General features: G+C 40.6%; 1 long non-coding RNA gene across 1 annotated transcript in view; it reads right to left on the reverse strand.

The window, feature by feature from the left end:
* LOC144311764 (uncharacterized) overlaps positions 1-21174 on the reverse strand; it is a 35786-nt gene extending 14612 nt beyond the window's left edge. Inside the window, exons 1-3 of the long non-coding RNA XR_013377285.1 lie at positions 21040-21174; positions 17893-18029; positions 2159-2252 (exon numbers count right to left, since the gene is read on the reverse strand). This is a non-coding gene — a long non-coding RNA (uncharacterized LOC144311764). The remainder of the gene's footprint in view (positions 1-2158; positions 2253-17892; positions 18030-21039) is intronic.
* Positions 21175-21753: the final 579 nt, after the last annotated feature.

The following is a 21753-nucleotide window of genomic DNA, read 5'->3' on the forward strand; positions in this document are numbered from 1 at the left end:
TGCCACGAGATCAACTGTATGTCTTCTGTTAAACATCTTTCAGTAATGTGACAATTTCAATAATCTGGGGTGAGCAAAGTTCACCAAAGTGAAACTTGGCAGTATGACCTGAATTGCCACCTGTGTAGATGATTCACAAGGAAAAACAATCCCACTGTCCAATTAGTTTCCCCTGGTTCTGATGTTATCTCTTGGCAGATGTGCTGCCTTGAAAGAGCCAAAGTTTCAGTATGGTCTTTCCTGTTCTGTCTTCCACATATGATTATCTTTATCCATCTATATCCTCTGTGTTTTATGAATTGAATGAATTAAGTAAGTCTCATTAACAGACCACTAGGGTCCTTCTTAGCCTCCTCATGGAATCGCTGAAGGGAAAGTAGAAAATGAATAAACGAAGCTATTTAAAGATGTTAATTCTTGTGGCAGCTAATATAGAGCATAGAGAGGTGCAGATATATAAAAGCATGAAGCAATGTAAGTAATGGCACTATCCCGAAACATCTGAGTTGCTTTGAAGGCTGGGGTAGTGTATCAGATTCCTATTGCTTCTCTAACAAATTGGAACGAATTTGGTGGCTTAAAACAACACAGATCATGGGGGCAGCCCCGGTGGCGCAGTGGTTTAGCACCACCTGCAGCCCAGGGCATGATCCTGGAGACCTGGGATCGAGTCCCATGTCAGGCTCCTGCATGGAGCCTGCTTCTCCCTCTGCTGTGTCTCTGCCTTTCCCTCTCTCTCTCTCTGTGTGTCTGTCATGAATAAATAAATAAAATCTTTAAAAAAAAAAAAAAAAAAAACACAGATCTATTCATTCACATTCATGAAAGTCAGAAATCCAAAATCAATTTTACTCAGTTACAATCAAGGTTTTGCTAGGCTGTGTTCCTGAGGGAGGCTTTAGGGGAGCATCTGTCTCATTGTAGTTTCTAGCTTCCAGAGGACACCAGCATTCCCAGTCTGTGGCCTCTCACTCCACCTTGAACACCAGCATTTTCTCTTATTTCTGATCCCTGTTTCCATACCTATATCTTCTCCCTCTGATTCTGCCCTCCTGTCTCTCCCTTATAAGGATCCTAATGGTTATATTCCAGGGTAATCTCGTCATCTCAAGATCCATCATTTAACCACATCTGCAAAACCCCTTTATAGGCACGTGTTACTTTGTACGTGACAAATCTAGGTTCTGGGGATTGGGATGTGGATATCTGTGAGAGGCCATTATTCAGCCTGCCACACGTAGTGGAATCTGAAGAGCTGGATTCTGGTCCCCCTTTGCCCATTTATAATCAGACATGATAGCTAGGCTGGGACTCACAGATGATCTGATACATCACCACACCCACTCTGCTGCCAGACATCCCAGGTCAAACCTGAAAATTGAGGCCCAAAGAGGACCACTGGATTGTCCCAAGCCAAAAGCTGAGAAGTGACAGAAGAGAAAGAAAATGCCCTAGGTTGGGAGTCCTATGCCAGAGCAGCTTCTGCTGTTTCACACGCATGTGTTACTTGAAACACCCAACGTATGCCCAGGGGATTGTTGAGAGAAACAAATGAGACAGCACAAGTGAAAGCTTTCTGCTTCTATAAAATGCTATACTCTAGAAGACATTTTTATTGCTTCCACAGGAAAAATACAGTGCTGTCAAATGTGTGTCAGATCTCTTCCCTCCCAGTGGGCAAAGGACCAGAGCCTTGAGAGGAGGGAAGGTAGCAATGAAAATTCAGTGCTTAAAGTAAGGGGAAAGAGAGTTCAAGATACCATTTTCTGCCCAGTGGTTTTGCTGAGGGCCAATCCCAGTCCCCTTCACTCGGAGACAGAAATCTTAAGCCTAGCATCACATTGCTTATTTGCAAAATGCTTAGACATTTCAAGACCAGAGGAATTACACGAAACATCAGCGTCCCCTCAGGGTTTGCTCTGCTGACTGGCCATCAGTCTGCAGAGATGGAAATTCTACACTGAGCTTCAAACGCAGTTAGGGTCTCTTTCAAAATTAAACCGCTTCGACGATTCACAGAGTTGTATTTAATCTCTGGTTGTCTCAGGACTGAGGTTGACCCTTTGGCACATTTGGGAGCATAGCGAATGAAACAGAAACAACAGTTAAATTTCATGGATTAAATTCAGCAACACGGCAATGAAAAGAGAAGACGTACCTTTTGGCTCCCCTGCAGCTCGTGAGTGCGCCCTTCAAATCCTGGAATTCCTTTTGAAGGGGAAGGCCTTTAGGAGAGATATAAACTGTTGAATCTGAGGAGAGGCAAATGGGCTTCATTCAACAATTTCATCTCCAAAAGAATTAAATTACTTAAGGGAAAATGGATTCTCATAGGGGTTCAGTGACTGGGTACTCAAGAGGCTGTCCAGGTTCCTATAGTCGGAGTTTGGTTAAAAAAAAAAAAAAAAAACCTCACAGGTCCTATGAGCCACTTGTTAAGAAGAGGGACTCCCTTGCTATAGAAACTTACTATAAATCTGAAGCTGGAGACTCTTACTCATTTGGCCACTTCTTGTAGCCTCAGACATTCAATGCAGGGGTTCAAGACTGAAGCTCTGTACCAAAGCTTACACAATGAACAGGGTCCCTCGGCATGGCCAGGTCCACCTCCTACACTTTCTCCACTTCACCACAGTTGATAATCTCTGAAATTCCAGTTTTAACAAATTACTTGAACCAATAAAAAGTATCAAATAGTCACCATTGTGGGATCTGCTTCTGTAGTTACAAGGTTTCTAAATCTTGGTGTTAGAAAGCAAGGCACCAGCATATCTTGAAATTCAATTTAGAGAACAAGATCCAGAAACCCCAACAGGAAAAGCAAACTGAATTGGATGATTGGATGCATTTCCACAGATTGTCACCTGAGCATGACCAGGGTATAGGGAAAAGACATGGAGGCTGACCACATAGAGTAATAAGCCTGCCACCCCGCCACTCCCTGCCCATCGGAATCTTAGTATGCTAACATCCAAATTATGTCATTCCAAGGCTGGGTCAGCTGGAGACGATTTTCCTATCACACATGGATGGGTTCAACCACTCAGTTGATAGAATGTGCCGTAATCTCTGCTTGACTGTATCCACAACACACACACACACACACACACACACACACACAATTGAATCAGCCCTTAACCATGCGTCCTCCACTTTCTACACTTGTGGAAGGAACAACATAAACAACAGAAAATCTTAAAACTTTTCTCCATGGCCCTGAACTGTAATGAGAAGGTTGCCTTGGGCTGGGCACACAGGAACCTGCACACTCACAAGTGCACACACTCCCACACAATCTACCACACTGGCAAACATTGTCACTGGCTTGGTTCTACTGCTAACAGATCGACCATATGGTGGAGGCTGTGAACTATACCTAAAGCAGAAAAGCTGTGGATGCATGAGTTTTCCATTCTGGGATATGATTACGGGTATGACATGCATTTATATGATGAGAGAGCTCTGGCCTCCAACACTGTCACAACCTAGCTACAGTCAGAAAGCCAAAGCAGTACGGATACAGCACAAGGGAGCAGATGAGAATAAATAAGACTTTACAGCTTTGCTAGGTATAATTGATATATAAAAACCATATTTAGGGCAGCCCTGGTGGCGCAGCGGTTTAGCGCTGCCTGCAGCCCAGGGCATGATCCTGGAGACCCTGGATCGAGTCCCACATCAGGCTCTCTGCGTGGAGCCTGCTTCTCCCTCTCCCTGTGTCTCTGCCTCTCTCTCTCTCTGTGTCTCTCTCATGAATAAATAAATAAAATCTTTAAAAAAAACATATTTAAGGTACACCATTTGATGAGTTCAGACATAGGCATATGTGGAGGACATCCTCACCACTATCGGGTTGTTAAAAATATTCATCACTTCCCAAAGCTTCTTCCTGTGGTTCTGATCTATCTATATCTATAAGTATAAGTTCTTATACTTATCATGAGATAGATCTACCCTCTTAACAAAATGTTCTTTTTTTCCCCAGCTTTACTGAGGTATAACTGATACATAAGATCGTGTAATTTTAGGGAGTACAACCTGATGATTGGACATATGTATATATTGCAAAGTGATTCCCATAGGAAAGTGAGTTACCATGGTCATCACCTCACACAGCTGGATTTTTTAGTGTGTGTGGTGGGAACTTTTACGATTACTCTCTTAGCAACTTTCCAGTATTTAATACAGTATTGTTAATTATAGTCACCACCCTGTGCATTAAGTCTCAGATGTATTCATCTTACAAGTGAGAATTCGTAATCCTTAACCACCTTCATCCATTTCCCTCACCTCCTGACCCTGGAAACCAACTAACAATCTACTGTTTCTATGAGTTTGGGTTTCTTTTTTAGATTCTACATAAAATGAGATCATTCAATATTTGTCTTTTTCTGAGTTATTTCACTTAGCATAATTCCCTCAAAGTCTATCCATGCCGTATAAATGGCAGGATTTCCTTCCTTTTTTATGGCAAACCAATATTCCATTGTGTGTATGTGTGTGTGTGTGTGTGTGTGTGTGTGTGTGCATATACAGATACAGATACATATAATCTGTTCATCTGTTGACAGACACTTGTGTCATTTCTCTATCTTGGCTACTGTAAATAATGTAATAAAATGGGAACACGGGTATCTCTTCGAGAAAGTGATTTCAATTCCTTCAGACACTCCAGAAGTGAGATGGCTGGATTGTATCACAGTTCTGCTTTAACGATTTTGAGGACCCTCCATACTGCTTTCTATAGTGGCTGCATCAACTCACATTCTCACTACCAATACACAACTGTTCCCTTTTCTCCACATCCTCACTGGCATTTGTTATCTCTTCTCTTTTTGACAATAACCATTCTAACAAGTGTGCAGTGATATCCCATTGTGGGTTTGATGTGGATTTCCCTTATGATTAATGATACTTTTTTTTTTTTTTTGCTACTGAGTTGTATGAATTTCTTATACTCGGTGTTTTTCAAAAGTTTGTATCTAAATTCTAGTTAGTTAACATACAGTGTAATATTAGTTTCTGGTATACAGTTCAGTGATTCAGCACTTGCATATAATGTCCAGTGCTTAGCACAACAGGTGCACTCCTTAATCCCTATAAACTATTTCCCCCTTCTTCCTCTCACCCCTATGGGAACCATCTGTTTGTTCTCTGTAATTAAGAGTCTGTTTCTTGGTTTGTCTCTCTCTCTTTTTCTTCCCCCTTTGCTTTGTTTTCTTTCTTAAATTCCACATATGAGTGAAATCCATTGCTTATATAGTGGATATTGACTCCTTATCAGATATTTGATTTGTGAACATATTTTCCTATTCTGTAAGTTGTCTTTCATTTTGTCAATCATTTCTTTTGCTGTGCAAGAAGATTTTAGTTGCTGTAATCCCAGTTGCTGATTATTGCTTTTGTTGGTTATGCTTTTAGTGTCAGAGCCAGAAAATCATTGCCAAGACTCATGTGAAGGAACTTTTTTCCCCTATGTTTTCTTCTAGGGGTATTATGGCTTCAGGTTTTACATGTAAACCTTTCATCTGATTCAGGTTAATTTTTGTAACTGGTGTAATGTAGAAGTCCGTTCCATTCTTTTGCACGTGGCTGTCCAGTTTTTCCACACCGTTTATCGAAGAGGTCGTATTTTCCTAATGATATATTCTTCATCACTATCAGAAGCCCAATGGTCAGCTCCAAAGTGTCCCCCCATGATCCCCAGGAGGTGAGACTTGAGTAAGCCTCCCAGAAAGCATCTCACAATCCTGGGGAAGCTCTATGGTTGACCTTGAGTTTTCTTTTTCCCTTTGGAAAAACTATAGGCTTAGGGAGGCCCTCTTAGTGTGGGTCTATGCTGGCCTGAGGAGGAACTATGCACTTCAGGTTCTAGGATTTTTACAACAGTGTCTTGTCTACAGAGAGAGAAGTTTGTCTTCTAGAGAGAGGCTGAAGTTGGGAATACCAATGGCACCATCTTGATGACATCACTTCCCTGAAGTAAATGTGGTCCCTGACTGAAATAGTCTTATCTGGAGTATTTCGTGCCACATCCTTGCACAAAATCCATTCCTTGAATTCGCCAAATCCTGTCATGATTGAAGAGAATCTCCTCTTTTGTCACAGAGATCCATCTTTGTTCTGCCTCTCCAGGATCTTTGTAGCACATGAAGATGGAGAGGATCTGATTTACACACACTCCTCTCTTTGCTGTTCTCACAATATCTGGGGACTTTTTTGGTTGTCACAGTTTGGGGAGGAAACCACTGGCATCTAGTGTGTAGAAGCCAAGAATGCTGCTAAACAGCACACAATGCACAGGACAGCCTCCCCACAGCAAAGAATGAGCCAAAATGCCAAAAGCATTGATAATGTGGAGGTTGAAAAATTCTAGTATAATTCATCTTTGGGCCACTTCTAAATCTCTACTAAGAAAAGAGCCTTAAGGAGTAAAGGAAGAGAGAGAATGAAGGTCTCTGTCCTTTTATTCTGTATGAGTTACTGTATTAGTTTCCTATTGCTACCATAGCAAATGCTCACAATTTAGTGGTTTAAAACAACCCATGCTTATTTTCTTATAGTTTGGGAGATCAGAAGTCCAAAATGAGTATCATTGGGCTACATTTAAGGGTGGCATTCCTTCTGGAGACTTCTGGGGAAAATCCATGTCCTTACTCTAGAAGCTGACCACAATCCTAGACCAGGGCCCCTTTTCATCTTTGAGGCCAGTAACGACTGGTCAGATTGTTCTCATGATGTTCTCTGATGTTCTCTAATGTTCTCATGATGTTCTGACTCTTCCATCTCCCTCTTCCACCTTTGAGCACCCTTGTGATTACACTAGGCCCACTAAGAAAATCCAGTATAATCTTATTTTAAAGTCAGCTGATTTTCAACTCTGTATGTTAAATTAATTCCCTCTTGTCCAGTAATTTAACATATCCATATTCATATTCTACAGATTGTGGCATGGGCATCTTTGAGGGTGGGGTCATTCTGCTGCTGACTGCAGTTACTAATTTGTAAGAAACCCAAGCTCAAAAGGAGCAAATCACAGAATATAATAGAAGCCTCTGGATATTCATGGCACTAAGCTAGGAAATTTCTATTTCAATTTTGTTCTTAATAGTAGCCATACCATGCCTGATCTCCCAAAAATTAAGTGGAAGATAATAAGTGAAATTGGTCCAATGTCAAAAAACTCTAGACTATCAGCAGTGAGCTCCATAATTTTTCAGTTTCTCAAAATGCCTCTCCACTTACAGCCTTCTTTCTCACATCTTTCTGAGTACCCCATGCTTCTTTAAAGATGAACTATTTCCTGCTTCAGTGTTCCTTTTCATCATGTTCCTTCTGCTAGCATGGCCATGTCTGCCTTCAGCATTTAAGATATCCTTCAAACCCCATCTAGTCATCCACCAGGTCCTTTTCTCCATTATCCTGTTCTCCCCAAACCAATACCAATTCTTCTTTAAGTTTCTTATAATTATCTGTCATCTATCATATTAGAATGTAAATGTCTAAAGGGAAATGACAGGGCCATGCATAGTTTTCATGAACAAATATTTGTTATAGTAAGCTAAATGGAATGTTTAAAATTTATTTTATTGTGGTTATATATATATACATATTATATATAATATGCATATAATATTTATCATTGCAACCATTTAAAAGTGCACAGTTCAGTAGCATTACAGTAGTTACATTCTCTTTTTTTTAAATTTATTTTTTATTGGTGTACAATTTACTAACATACAGAATAACCCCCAGTGCCCGTCACCCATTCACTCCCACCCCCCACCCTCCTCCCCTTCTACCACCCCTAGTTCGTTTCCCAGAGTTAGGAGTCTTTACGTTCTGTCTCCCTTTCTGATATTTCCCACACATTTCTTCTCCCTTCCCTTATATTCCCTTTCACTATTATTTATATTCCCCAAATGAATGAGAACATATAATGTTTGTCCTTCTCCGACTGACTTACTTCACTCAGCATAATACCCTCCAGTTCCATCCACGTTGAAGCAAATGGTGGGTATTTGTCATTTCTAATAGCTGAGTAATATTCCATTGTATACATAAACCACATCTTCTTTATCCATTCATCTTTCGATGGACACCGAGGCTCCTTCCACAGTTTGGCTATCGTGGCCATTGCTGCTAGAAACATCGGGGTGCAGGTGTCCCGGCGTTTCATTGCATCTGTATCTTTGGGGTAAATCCCCAACAGTGCAATGGCTGGGTCGTAGGGCAGGTCTATTTTTAACTGTTTGAGGAAACTCCACACAGTTTTCCAGAGTGGCTGCACCAGTTCACATTCCCACCAACAGTGTAAGAGGGTTCTCTTTTCTCCACATCCTCTCCAACATTTGTGGTTTCCTGCCTTGTTAATTTGCCCCATTCTCACTGGTGTGAGGTGGGATCTCATTGTGGTTTTGATTTGTATTTCCCTGATGGCAAGTGATGCAGAGCATTTTCTCATATGCATGTTGGCCATGTCTATGTCTTCCTCTGTGAGATTTCTCTTCATGTCTTTTGCCCATTTCATGATTGGATTGTTTGTTTCTTTGGTGTTGAGTTTAAGAAGTTCTTTATAGATCTTGGAAACTAGCCCTTTATCTGATACATCATTTGCAAATATCTTCTCCCATTCTGTAGGTTGTCTTTTAGTTTTGTTGACTGTATCCTTTGCTGTGCAAAAGCTTCTTATCTTGAAGTCCCAATAGTTCATTTTTGCTTTTGTTTCTTTTGCCTTTGTGGATGTATCTTGCAAGAAGTTACTGTGGCCGAGTTCAAAAAGGGTGTTGCCTGTGTTCTTCTCTAGGATTTGGATGGAATCTTGTCTCACATTTAGATCTTTCATCCATTTTGAGTTTATCTTTGTGTATGGTGAAAGAGAGTGGTCTAGTTTCATTCTTCTGCATGTGGATGTCCAATTTTCCCAGCACCATTTATTGAAGAGACCGTCTTTCTTCCAATGGATAGTCTTCCCTCCTTTATCGAATATTAGTTGACCATAAAGTTCAGGGTCCACTTCTGGGTTCTCTATTCTGTTACACTGATCTATGTGTCTGTTTTTGTGCCAGTACCACACTGTCTTGATGACCACAGCTTTGTAGTACAACCTGAAATCTGGCATTGTGATGCCCCCAGATATGGCTTTCTTTTTTAAAATTCCCCTGGCTATTCGGGGTCTTTTCTGATTCCACACAAATCTTAAAATAATTTGTTAGGCAATCTAGGAGAAATGGACGCATTCCTGGAAAGCCACAAACTACCAAAACTGGAACAGGAAGAAATAGAAAACCTGAACAGGCCAATAACCAGGGAGGAAATTGAAGCAGTCATCAAAAACCTCCCAAGACACAAGAGTCCAGGGCCAGATGGCTTCCCAGGGGAATTTTATCAAACGTTTAAAGAAGAAACCATACCTATTCTCCTAAAGCTGTTTGGAAAGATAGAAAGAGATGGAGTACTTCCAAATTCGTTCTATGAGGCCAGCATCACCTTAATTCCAAAACCAGACAAAGACCCCACCAAAAAGGAGAATTACAGACCAATATCCCTGATGAACATGGATGCAAAATTCTCAACAAGATACTGGCCAGTAGGATCGAAGAGTACATCAAGAAAATTATTCACCATGACCAAGTAGGATTTATCCCTGGGACACAAGGCTGGTTCAACACCCGTAAAACAATCAATGTGATTCATCATATCAACAAGAGAAAAACCAAGAACCATATGATCCTCTCATTGGATGCAGAGAAAGCATTTGACAAAATAAAGCATCCATTCCTGATCAAAACTCTTCAGAGTGTAGGGATAGAGGGAACATTCCTCGACATCTTAAAAGCCATCTATGAAAAGCCCACAGCAAATGTCATTCTCAATGGGGAAGCACTGGGAGCCTTTCCCCTAAGATCAGGAACAAGACAGGGATGTCCACTCTCACCACTGCTGTTCAACATAGTACTGGAAGTCCTAGCCTCAGCAATCAGACAACAAAAAGACATTAAAGGCATTCAAATTGGCAAAGAAGAAGTCAAACTCTCCCTCTTCGCCGATGACATGATACTCTATGCAGAAAACCCAAAAGTCTCCACCCCAAGATTGCTAGAACTCATATAGCAATTCGGTACCGTGGCAGGATACAAAATCAATGCCCAGAAGTCAGTGGCATTTCTATACACTAACAATGAGACTGAAGAAAGAGAAATTAAGGAGTCAATCCCATTTACAATTGCACCCAAAAGCATAAGATACCTAGGAATAAACCTCACCAAAGAGGTAAAGGATCTATACCCTAAAAACTATGGAACACTTCTGAAAGAAATTGAGGAAGACACAAACAGATGGAAAAATATTCCATGCTCATGGATTGGCAGAATTAATATTGTGAAAATGTCAATGTTACCCAGGGCAATTTACACGTTTAATGCAATCCCTATCAAAATACCATGGACTTTCTTCAGAGAGTTAGAACAAATTATTTTAAGTAGTTACATTCTCAATGCTGTGCTCCCATCACCACTATTTCCAAAACTCCATCATACTCAACATCAGGAACTCTGTACTCATTAAATGATCACTACTCTTTCTTCCTCACAGTTTTTAGTAACCTCATTCTGCTTTCTGCATCTATGAACTTTCCTATTCTACAAACCTCAAGTAAGTGAAATCATGTAACATTTATCTTTCTGTGTTTGGTTCACTTACCACAATGTTTTCAAGGTTCATCCATGTTGTAGCACATAGCAAAATGTCATTGTTTTTCTTGACCCAATAGTGTTATATATTGTGTGTATACCACATTCTGTTTATCTATTCAACTGTTGCTGGAGATTAGGGATTTTTTCATCTTGTGTCTGTTGTGAATATTGCTGCAGTGAACATGGCTGTACAGGTATTTGTTCAAGTCCCTGCTTTCGATGTTTTGGGGGTATATAACTCACAGTTTATCACCAGGTCAACATGGTAGCTCTGTGTGTAACTTTTTGAGGATTGCCCAGCTGTTTTCCACAGTTGCTACATCATTTTACAAATGAAAGCAAAAATAGATTTTTTCTAATTGGCACATTCATTCTACAGCCAAAGCATTTGCTCTGTTGTGCAATTTACAACCTTCTTAGAACCAGGGAAATAGGTCATTTATTCTAACTTCCTGTTCTCAAAGAGGATAAGTAGCAAATACACCTCTGAAAATGTTAAAATTTTTACAGTTCATAGGTACTGGTAATAATATGGAGATATCTACAGGAATCTTAAGGGGGCTAAAGTAGATATAAATTTAGATAAAGTATAGATTTAGTAAACTATATAATATATGAATGACATGTAAAATATCATAAACATATGAAAAGATTCTTAACAAATAAACATTGACAAAATATGATTATTGGATGTATATTTTGAGAAAGATCTTATTGAAAGCCATAAGACTTTATTTATTTTTATAATATATCTGGAACTAGTTTTAACAAACTAAAAAATGTACAGTGTTAAACATTCCATACATTTTTTTCAATTAGGTCAATTTATAGCTTTTCTTTACAAAATGAGGTGTTTCTTTTTTTTTTTTTTTTTCATTCCAAACTAATTCAGAGCACAGGAGGACAAAGCTCCCATTCAGTAGAATCTCATTGTTGGCAGAATTAATTTTTGCTACATCTGTCATACTTTGTTAAATAAGGAACCAGGATGTTTTAATTAAATGATATTATCATGGACTTTTTTTTTAATGTGCACCTTCTGACTTAAAAACATTCTAATATGGAATATAATTTAAAAATTAAAACAATGGTATCTCAGCTCTTCAAAAATAAATTAAAACCCTAGAAATATAATGTCTAGATCAACAATTATATGCCATTGTCATTGAGGTGTTTTAAAAATTATGTTTTATTTTATCTTCAGAGGTTAGAGTAAGAGAATTTACTCAATATGTCTAAGAAATTGGAATGTATTGAGTTGAGAATGTCACAGGACTAATTTACTCTAAAGCCAGCAGCAGCACTTACCTTGCATAAGAAGAACCATCATAGCTGCTTAAGCTTCTATAAAGAGTGTTGATGGTTGTGCACCTCCACCACTTCCAGCTGTGATAACTGGTGACTTTTGCATCCAGACTTAATCTTGTCCTGGTGCTAAATCAATCCTGACCAGAGCGAGAGGCTGTTCAGGCAACATTAGTTCACCATGTGGAAGAGTCTGAATTATTCTGCCATCAGCCTTGTACTTGAATCACTAAGGATGAGCCCTGGGAGTCCATTCACAGTCAAGGGACTCCACATTCCCCTATCCCTGCCAACCACTCAGTTTCCTTAAAAGCATTTCTGTGGCCCACGATGACTGGATACTTGCCCCAATTTCCTAGATTAAACTTTTTTGCTTGTGATTGAAAAGAAATAGGTGGATGGAAAGGTATACAAACTGCTCTCACTAGTTTGTATATTCCTTTCAGTCATGGTAATTTCATTTTTCTCAATGGACCCTTCTGTTTATGACTCTATAAACTTTAAAATGAAAATAATACCTTCATGTAAAGCCAAAGAGAATGGCTTCAACTGACTTGTATTGTGTCCTAACCAGGTAAGCTTATCTCTTCAGAACAATGTTCAAAAGGGGGCTGAATTATTCAAGATGCTCTTTTTTCCCCTAAGATTCATTTATTTATTTGAAAGAGAGAGAGAATCTCAAGCAGACTCCCAACAGAGGTTGGAGCCCAACTCAGGGCTCAATCTTAAAACCCTGAGATCATGACCTGAGCAGAAATCAAGAGTCAGACGCTTAGCCAACTGAGCCACACAGGTGTCTCCTTTTACCCAGTCTTATCCACTGCACTTGTTAGCCTCATTTTGTACCTCACCCCTTTGCATTCTCTGCATTGTGTTCTTGGGGACACAGTTATGACTTCATTCTCCATGCTACCTTGCTCTCTTACTTCCTATTAAGTTCTGCCAATGGGATGCACCAGAAGGAGACTAAGTGGTGGCAGGAGACCAAGGTCAGGGTGTCTGGTTCCCAGCTCTCTCCCTATTCTGGAATCTGGTTCTGGAGGTGGCTGCATCTGTGGGACTAAAGGACTTCCTAGAGAGAACTTCTCCATGGTCCCAGCTTTTACCTCTTAATGGATGGAGAAGTCCCAGTTTCCCCAGTCACTAGACACTGAATGCCTCAGCATCCCCCTATGGATTTCCTAAACCCTGAACATACCTTTGTAAATCGTACCTTCATGACATTATCTTCAGAATCTGATCTCCATGGGTCCTAGACCTCTTGTCAGAATTCTGATTGATAAATCCAACAGGTCTTCCCTGGAGTGGCAAATTTGGACTGAGAAACTCAGGTTAGATCTCTAAGGTCTTATATCTATATTCAGCACACTTGTGATAGAAAACAAAAGGAGTCGGTGGGAAAGTTTGAAATGTAATACCCAGATCATATCCAATGTGAGGGCACCAGACTGTGACAGCACACAGAATACTTATTTTCATCCTGTGAAAAGCCCAGCCAACCGATATGGAGAAAAAAGACAGTGCATTCATGGAATACATTTCACCTCTCTTCAACCTGGTATGTCATGCTCTGAATCTGTTAACTCTGACAAGTCTCAAATGTTCAGATGTGCCAACCTCACTTGTCAACAATTTTGAACTACCTGTAACTATAACCCTTTCAAAAGCCCTTTCAATAAGACACTCACAGTCCTTCTCCATGTTTAAAAATCTGTTGTTTATCTTGCCTAAGTAGGTCCTGCATGGTGAGTGATATTAAATTTTACCCCCCATGACTTGGTAATTTTAAGCATTTGACAGATGGCTAATGCGGATTTGCCTTCCTCTCTCTGCAGAGCTCCTCACCAGGTGCCAGCTCAAGTAATAAAAAGAAATGAAATGATTTTTCATTAATGTTAGTAATTTGAATCATAATTTTGTTTTCTTTCCATTTACAGAAGCAGCATGGCGAAACAAAATCAATGTCCTCTAGGAAAAATATCACTACAATTGGAATTTAAAATGTATTCTCAAATTTGCTGTGTTAATAAACTGCTTCATGGTTACTGTGGCCTGATTCTTTGGAAGGAATTATTAAGTGATGTGAACTTACCTCTGTTCCTTGGTGACACCATCAATACCTTGTCTGTCACTGATAGTGTTGAGTAAACATTGTTCATGTGATCAATAAGGGCCAACAAGTGAATGTACATTTGTAAGGAATGTTCCCTGGAAGGGGTGTGTGTGCATGTAGGTGTGTCTGTGCGTGTGTGTGTGTGTGTGTGTGTGCAGACATTTGTATGTTCATGTCAAAGTTTTACCAGTGCACATTTCTTTCTGCCATGGATAACTGGCACAGGATATTTCACTACAAAAATATTTCTTGATCCCAGGGCACTTCACTGGCACTTCACTCCAGATCAGTTCAGATTATACAGAATTGTAAAAAGAAAGAAAGAAAGAATAAAGAAAATCTTTCAGTGGATTCAGACAATAGACCTAAATGGAAAGGGGTATCCTGTATGTTCCCAGGTAGTTCTTCCAACTCCAGTTACCTGAGAAATGCCAGCCTGGCGACCTTACTCCCCATAGCCACCCACCAGCCCAGCCTCTCATAAACCAGAGTCAGAATCACGGGGGAAACTTTTACAAAGGAATGGGAATGTTATTTTAAGGGGGTGGAGAGTAAGATATTCCATATAGGCAATCAGGTTTCTTCTCATTGTGACTATTACCACAATGAATTGATAACACTTTATCTCAAATCAGATGAACTGGGTGTTTTACTTAGCCGTACATCTTTAATACAGTTATATGAATGTCTATTAATTTTCTCACACTGAAAATATCTCAAATAAGGTGGATTCATGAGTGAACAATTAGCATAGATTAGAATTATACCCACTACTCATTTTCTTGGTAGCTATGGCTTCTTGGTATTCCTGGATAATTCAGAGCAAGAAAAAGACCTGCTTGATCAAAATACACTTAAAATGTGATCACTAAGAACACCTGGGTGGCTCAGGTCATGATCCCAGGATCCTGGGATGGAGCCCTGCATCGGGGTCCCTGATCAGCGGAGAACCTGTTTTTCTGTCTTGGTCCCTCCCCTGATTGTTCTCTCTCTCTCTCTCTCTCTCTCTGTCTCTCTCTCAGTCTCTCTCTTATGCTTTCTCAAAATAAATACATAAAATCTTTTTAAAAATGTGATAATGATGTGTAATTCACCAGCCTCAGGACACAGCCTGACAACCTTGTGTAGATCCCTTCCCAAACCTATCATTCCACTAACATTGGACATGGAGAACAAGAGAGACATATCCCTGATGCTGGCCTGTTCTGAGCCTCTTGCCCTCAGAATTTTCCATAGTGAACAAACCGTCATGGTGATCTGAGGTTGTCAATTGAACTAAAGTCCATGTACTAGCATTATTTTGTTCCTATTAAAAGAATAAGGGAAACAGCAGATGCCTTTTAAATAAATTAGTTGGGGCATCAGAAAGAGCAAAAGGAGCAACAGGAAAGTCAATTACAATATCACTCAAAGTCTTTCTGATTTTAGAAGCAAGTGTAACATTTTCTGCCTTCACTGGATTTTCTCTAACTTAGTTTAATGTCAAGCCCTTATATGATTATTGATACTCCTGAACAAACAAGATTTGAGTGATATACTCTTCTCTGCCTTTAAGTGCCTGTAATACAAGTACAGTTCATTCTTGCCTTGCCCCCCTCTGCTGGCATTTTGCACCCTTACTACACTTTGATTTACTCATATGTTTTATATGTTTCCTGAAGATATTCTTCAGGAAAAGGGATTGTTTCTTTTCTTTCTACTGACTTCAAACAGCAAAATGATGGACAAGGTGAGATCCCAATAGTTGTTGTAATATTAAAAAATATTTAAACAAATTAATAATGACCTATCTTGATTCCAAAAGAGAGCCTGGCTTGTGTCCTCCTATCTCTGATTAAGTCTGGAGTTGAGTCAAAATTGGGGTGTTATGTGGCCCATTCCAGGTTGCCCCCATCCCAAGTAATAGAAAGGTACAATTGATGACTAATGCAAAGAAACTTGGAAAATCACCTAACTCAACTCTTTCATTTAACAAGTGAGAAAATGGCACAGAGATATGAAGTGACTGATTCAAGGCACAGTGATCCTTCTCACCGAGTGGGTTAGGGACAGAGCTTAGGCATATCCTAGCACAGGATGAGCTGGAGAAGGAGGAAAGAGAAGCATAGGCCAGTTTTAGCACCAGCTATCCTTCCACAGCATGTTCAGTGCAGTCTGTTGTTCACAGAGTATTACTCTCTCATTTCTCAAGATCATACTTATTAGCTACAAATTTAAAAACATGGAAAAGCCTATGGCACACATTGTTACTGCCTACTCACTGGCCCCTGGTTTTGTTCAGACAGCTATTAGGGGTCAGTGATTTTGACAACCAGTGGCTTTCAAATTTAAGTCTAAATCAGAATCAACACAAACAAGTTGCTAAAACACAAACTGTTAGGGGTGCCTGGGTGGTGCAGTCATTTGAGCAACCAGCTCTTGGTTTTGGCTCAGGTCATGATTTCAGGGTTGTGGGATTAAGCCCCATTTCAGGCTCTATGCTCAGCATGGAATCTACTTGAGATTCTCAAGAAGATTATTACTGAGTAAATAATAAACATAATAGATTAATTTTAAGATGATAGAAAAATAAAAGGGAAACAAATTAGAAAAGATGAAGTTGATGGTGCAGTTTACAGAGTTAAACATGGTGGTCTGTGCATGTCATACCAAGAGGGTGAGATATGGCTAAAAGGAGGAGAGAGAAGTCAGCAAGAAGTTATCTGAGGAGGAGCGTGCCAGGCAGAGGGAATGGTAAGAGCAAAGGCTTTGCTATGGACTGAACGTGTACCCCCCCAAATCCATATGTTGAAGCCGTAACTCCCAATGTGAATGTATTTGGAGGTGAGTCCTTGGAAAGGTAATCAGGTTTCAATGAAATGAGGTCATGAGAGAGGAGCTCCCGTGATGAAATTAGTGTCCTTATAAGAACATGAAGAGATCAGGGCTCTTTCTGTCTCCACCATGTGAGGACACAATAAAAAGGTAGCCATTTGCAAGCCAAGAGGAGAGCCCTCAGCAGAGCTCAGCCATGCTGGTACCTTGATCCCAGATTTTCAGCCTCCAGAACTCAAAAAATGAGTATTTGTGTTTAAGCCACTCAGGCTGTGGGAGCTTGTTATAGCATTGACTGGGACAAGCCCTTGGACTACAGTTTGCCTGGAACATCAGAGAAGCAACAAAGAAACAGGTATGGTGGCATAAAGGTGTGGAACACCTGGAGAGGTTATTTGTAAACACTGGACAGATGGAGTTAAAAAGAGATTTGGGGGGAATCTCTGGGTGGCGCAGCGGTTTGGTGCCTGCCTTTGGCCCAGGGCGCGATCCTGGAGACCCGGAATCGAATCCCACGTCGGGCTCCCAGTGTATGGAGCCTGCTTCTCCCTCGGCCTATGTCTCTGCCTCTCTCTCTCTCTCTCTCTCTGTGACTATCATAAATAAATTTAAAAAAATTGAAAAAAAAAAAAGAGATTTGGCATGAAGGATATGGTGCTCTATTTGTAATAGAAACTCCCAAGGCTCTTCCAGCTCCCCTTTCTCTCCATACTTTAGCTGTAGTCACAAATACTCTCCATGATTTTCAAAATTGATTCCCCTGAAAGTGCAAAGTGGACAACTTCTAAAAGGTATATTAATAATTATTAATGCCCCTGTTCTCACAACAAATTTTAAAGTTTCTCCTAAGCCCATAACTTGCCTGTTGAACTGTGGTAAATGGGTGGAAAGAGGAGTTTGCTTTTTAAGACCAGACTCCTTTACAAAAGCACCTTTGCCCATAGGAAGAGTGAGTATCAGACTCACCCTAGAGCATGTTGGAGTCATCTTCTCCATTACTCCAAACCTTCCTTTTGATTTCCTGAGCCTGGCTTGGACCTTGGCATTCCGTTTGAATCCCTTCTTCCACCTGGAACATTTGTGTTGTATCTGTAACGCTGGCACTGAAATAAAGACCACGCGGTTAAAGAAAAAAACAAAAAACAAAAAACAAAAAAAACCCAAAAACAAAAACAAAACTTTTTTTTTTTTTTTAAACTATAAAACCCCCGCGGCCCGCGAGGCTGGAGTTCATCGGGAACGACGAGTGGGCGGTGGGGCGGGGCCCAGCCTGGCCCGGCCTCCCGGGTCTGCTCGGGCGCCCCCAGCAGAGCAGAGCAGTTAGCGGGCTCCGAGGGCGGGAGCCTCCCCAGGAGTTTCCAGGTCGCCGGCACATTCGTACCTAAGACGGTTTCTCTTTGTAAGGGTCTCTGGGGTAACCTGAAATGTCAACAGAAAAGCAGCTGGGCCCTCCTGGCGCTCGCCGTCCGGGGCCTCGGGGCCGGGCTAGCAGGTGGCCTTGGAGTGTCCGAAGATGCGGCGGGGGCAGCGCTTGACGTGGGAGGAGCACCGGGCCGCCAGCTGCAAGCGCTGTTCATCTCAAAATCCTCACAGTCCTGATAGATTGATTCATCCAAGTGAGTTTACCTGTATGTCACTGTGTGTTAGCTTTCAAGTCAAATAGCTACCTGCATGAGGCTCTGAACTGAACGCTGGGTTTCTATGTAGCAGCTGTTGAGGAGCACTGGAGTAGGAGTCAGAGACCAGGACATTCATAACGATTCTGCCATCAGTTACGCAGGTGATATGAGAACAATTACTTGAGCTCTCCGGGGTCCAGTTTGCTCAGCTCTAAAATGAATATGAATATATAAACGATGATGCTGGATTGCATCATCCTGCAAGGCCTCTTCCAGCTCTAATATTCTTTCTCTTCCAGTGATTCTGCTAGGGCTGTAATGTAGCAATCAGCAGTAGCTAAGTCAGCAATATACTGTTATAGGTCCACTGAAATAACTTCACATGCTTTGGCTTGACTGTGTGTAGCTGGGAAAGGCTAGAGGCTGATATATCACAAGTCTGAGAAATACAGTTACAACGTCAAGAAGACTTCAGATGCAATTTAAAAGCTAAGTCAGAAATGAGGGAAGACATTCCAGAGAACAGTGCAAACGCTAGCAAAAAAAACCCCACACTGTGCTGAAATGTGGTAATGACTATTGATCCTGAGTTAGATTTTCAAGTCACTATTGCACCTGTAGATTTTAGTCAATATTACCATATTTTAAAGAGTATACAAAGAATTCCTCAGCTGTTACATTTCCTTGCACTCACACATAACATATGTGTGTTGTACCCATTGTTACTAGCCTTTCTTTGGACCATTTGAGCAAGTTACAGTCCTGATGTCTCATTATTCTCATAACAGAACCATACAAGTTAGGACATCATCAATGACATGACTTCATCTTCCAATCCTTAGGCGCCATTCAAATTTCACCAAGGTTCCAGTAAAATCTCTTTTCTCTTTCAGGATCAGAATTCAAATCAAGAACACAGATCTCATTTTGTTGCTATGCCTCCTGTTAAGTTTTCTCTTAAACTTTCTCCTCGGCTGAGGAAGGGCATTTTATAAAGAAAGTTACTCATGATTTTTTCCCCCCACTTTGGGAAGAATGTTATTGCCTTTCAGTAATGATCATTACTTTTTCTTTCTTTTTTTTTCTTTTTGCCTTCACATTATTTTTTTTGTTTTTGTTTTCAGGAGCTTACTCATCTCAGGGCATGCTTAGTGCTGGGGCAGATTGTTTCAGTGCCAGAAAGGGCTGAGGAGTTACATTCCTAATATCCCTGCCTCTGAGGCTGGAGTATTTCATCCTTCATAGCTCACTTCCTGCATCTGTCTGTGTTCTTCTTGAGCCTCACAGCTTTAAAGAATTGGGATCATAAATATTGTCAGATGACCCTGATTCTCAGTCCACCTAAGGTTTCCTCATTACTAGACTCAAGACACATTTTCTTGGTGGGGAAACCACAGAAATAAGACACTTTTCTCCTTGCTTCACATCAGGGGCCCACCATGGTGATACAGCTTACCAGCGGGGAGGTTAACCTCTAACGTCTGGTCATGTGCTTTCAACCAGGCTTCTCCACATAGTCTCCTTCTTCTCTCTCTTTTTGCAACTGATATATTCAAGTCAGGGGGGGATAGCCCAAGACTATGTCAATACCCTGCTCCCCATCTAACCACCACCCATCAACTGGGTCCCCATTGACCACCCTCTCCTGAATCAATTACCACAGTGATGGTAGGCCCATGATGTCTTTCTATTCCAGTACTTTTCTTACCTTTATTATTAGCATTCTACTGTTAGGAAGAGCTTTTCCTTTTCTCAAGTAACGACTGATTCCTTCAGTCAGTCAATACCAGTGTAGACTTATAAATTCTAATTTCTACTAAAAAGGCTATTCCATTACTATTATTATCTATTGTGAAGCTCTAACTGTCCTCAATTTGGCCAGTGAAAGTATCTAAAGTGGCACTGTAGCATGTTCCTACCCCTTGCTAGGCATTTTTTAATTTTCTGGTACAACAAGATATTCCAAGAGAACTTGGGTATCAACAATTTTTCCAAAGAGTCTTGAGTCCATCAATGTAGAATTTTTATTTAGAAACCAAGTACTATGTACTTACTGTGCTCATTGTTAGAAGAGTGTCAATGTATCTAGGCCTATTCAGTGGACACAGCCAGGAAATCCATGTATGCATGCACATGTATGTACATATATCTAATTCTGCATTTCTATATGTATATAGAGATAAAGATATGGATATACATACAGATATATTTGAACCATTGCTTTATACTGACACATATCCATTCCTTCATGATTCTTTTTAGCTTTGTTTGTAGACATCTTCTCCGACAATGGTAACCTTGGCTTTCACCATCAGTGTCACTATATTGACTTATGTGATCAGTATACTGATTATACTTATTTGGTCAAACCATGCAGATTCCCTACATACCGAGACACTCTGCACACTCAGGCACACCCCTGATGGACTTTCACACCTGTCAGCATTATCTCCCAACCCAGCACCCCACCCTTGGGCATTTATGGGCATGCTACCTGCAAGCCTCCATGCAGAATGCCTGTTTTTGTCTCATGGCCTCCTGGGCTAGGCTCCTCCATGCTAGCACTGTGCTGCCAGATTCACCATGCTAGAGAGAGTAGGTCCAGTATATCTGGAAATGCGTGTTAACTACAAAAGAACAGAGGTTGTCTTAGGTAAAATTGGATTGTAAGCAAAGCTAATTTTTGACACCATTTAACCCTCTTCCTCTGTTTTCTTATACACTGGCTTCCCTCTCCTTTACCAGCACCATGCATTCCTTTGCCTTATGCTGCTTTCCATCAGCCCAGATGGCCTCACCCAAGAGCCCTGGCCTGCCTTGCCTTTCTTGCTCATCACCAAATCCTCCCCTGACCCTTTCTTACCCTCAGTTTGATTAATTTTCTTTAGGAGTTGAAAGGAAAATTAGCAAAACAAATAAACAAACAACAAAAAAGACCCTACTTTTTAAAAAATAGAAAAAGACTCATAAATACAAAGGACAAATTGTTGGTTACTAAAGGTGTGGGGAGATTCGTGAAGGAGACTAAGAAGTACAAGCTTCCAGTTCTAAAATAAATAACTCACAGGGATGAAAAGTATAGCACAGGAGAAACTGTCAGGGATCTCGTAATAACATTGTATGGTGACAGATGTTAGCTACACTTACTGTGCATAATATATAAAACTGTCAATGCACTACATCTGACACACGAACCTACCATAACATT

This window comes from Canis aureus, chromosome 4 (genome assembly GCF_053574225.1).
Source record: "Canis aureus isolate CA01 chromosome 4, VMU_Caureus_v.1.0, whole genome shotgun sequence".
NCBI classification, from domain to species: Eukaryota; Metazoa; Chordata; class Mammalia; order Carnivora; family Canidae; genus Canis; species Canis aureus.